At 37.8% G+C, this 2,042-nt stretch overlaps 1 pseudogene; it reads left to right on the top strand.

Moving 5' to 3' along the window:
* The first annotated feature begins 1,513 nt into the window (after window positions 1-1,513).
* Window positions 1,514-2,042, top strand: LOC102491862 (NADH dehydrogenase [ubiquinone] iron-sulfur protein 4, mitochondrial pseudogene; annotated as a pseudogene).

Below are 2,042 nucleotides of genomic sequence, written 5' to 3'. Positions count from 1 at the left end.
TGGCCAGCAGGAGGCATAGTGATTAAGGAGCTAGACTCTCAAATGGCTGACTGAAGTTCGAGTCCTGGAACCAATGGCTTAAAACTCATGTCAGGTGCCTGTGCATGCATGCCCAAAATCCTGAGAGGGAATGGAGAAGAAGGAACTGAGACATGGCCATCTCTCCTGGGGAATGATTTCTCTCTTTCTGTCTCTCTCTCTGCCTCTCCAGTGAGTACACGTGTCCTTTAGCAAAAAATAAAAACAAAAACAAAAACAAAAAAGCTCTTAAAAAAAAAAACACTACTGCTGGGCCAGCAGGTGGCATGGTGGTTGAGGTGCTGGACTTCCCACATGGCCAACCATGGTTCGAGTCCCGGACCTGGCAGCTTGCTTTCTCACTTTCCCTCTCTCTCTGTCTCTCTCTCTGGTGAACTCATGTGAAAGAATAATAATGATAATAAATAAAATAAAATAAAAAAATAAATAAAATGATTCTAAAAAGCAATACTACTGCTAATGGATTCCACAACCTTGCACTGTTCCCCATGGCCCAGGTGTAGTGCTAAACCATGGTGTGTAAATTACCACTTATTGCTTGGAACCACATTATTGACAACCCAGTGGTTCCTCAGTGCTGTCCTGACATCCTCCCACTGTCTTTCCTTCCCTAAGGTGCTTTTCCTAATGACTTACCTTGGCAATTACTGTGCTCAATCTGAACCACGCTAAGATAGCTCAGATTTTTTCCAAGGTGATAAGAGTGTTCCTTCCCAAAACAGTTCTGATATTGTGAAATAAATATTTGATCTTTATCCTGGTTTCCTGATGCATAGCTCCTAAAACTCTTGGAATCTCAAAATTACATAGTAGTAATTTCACTACTCACATGAAATCTGTTAATATTTTTCTATGCATATTTTTAACTTAATAAGACTGTTTCTATATTTTAATATCTTTCTGTGATCAGTTAATATTATTTGGGGAGGTCTAGTCTGGTGGTACAGTCAGATGTGTAATGAATGTAGTGTTGGAAACCATAAAGCTAATCCAGGTTTAGGTCATAAGTTGGACCCACCTGAAACACAGAATGTGTGTATGAGTGCCTAAGAGCCTCACAAATTGGAGAACTGAACAAAAAGTATTATGACATGACAATACCCTGTCAAGGGTACCCCTCATCTCACATGCACACATCATGAATAAAATTTATGTAGGTATTTAAATTACATATAAAGATTAATCATATATCTATTTATATATAAATATTAAGTTATAAACATACACATATAAATATATATATATATATATATACACACACTATTTGGAGAATATAGTCTCATTTTATTTAATTTTTTTGAAAATGCTATTTCAGTATCTGTATACTTTTTCATCAATATACTATAATGTAACCAACTATTGTTGATTATTTGGAATTTTTCCACTTTGCTGCTATAAATAATGTGTGTTCTTTAACCTTAAACACATCTATATTATTTCATCTTTCTTGCTCCTGGCGTTTGCCTACAGCAAGATGGCGGCTGTCTCAGTATCAGTAGTGCTGAAGCAGGTATTGTGAGGGAGAAGGGGCGGTCGCTATAGCTACCATTTCTGTTTCAAGGGTTCCCACCAAGTCGTTGAGCACTTCCACATGGAGTTGGGCACAGGACTAAGCTTGAGACACACAACTCATAATGGTTGATGAAAAAGTGGATATCACTACGTTAACTGGTGTTCCTGAAGAGCATATCAAAACTAGAAAAGTAAGGATCTTTGTTCCTTCTTGTAGTAACATGTAGATTGGAGTAAACGACACAAAGAAATGGAAGATGGAGTTTGATACCAGGGAGTGATAAGAAAATCCTTTGATGGGTTGGGCATCAACCACTAATCCCTTATTCAACATGGTTTTAACTTCAGTACCAAAGAAGATGCAGTTGCCTTTGCAGAAAACAACTGGATGGAGCTATGACATTGAAGAGATGAAGGTTCTGAAACCGAGATCCAAGTCTTATGGTGCAAACTTCTTTTGGACCAAAAGAGCAAGAGTTTCTACAAAATAA

The sequence above is a fragment of the Tupaia chinensis genome, unplaced genomic scaffold (assembly GCF_000334495.1).
Source record: "Tupaia chinensis unplaced genomic scaffold, TupChi_1.0 Scaffold000316_1, whole genome shotgun sequence".
NCBI classification, from domain to species: Eukaryota; Metazoa; Chordata; class Mammalia; order Scandentia; family Tupaiidae; genus Tupaia; species Tupaia belangeri.
The sequence above is the reverse complement of the archived record's forward strand: the minus strand, read 5'-3'. Positions and strand labels throughout refer to the sequence as shown.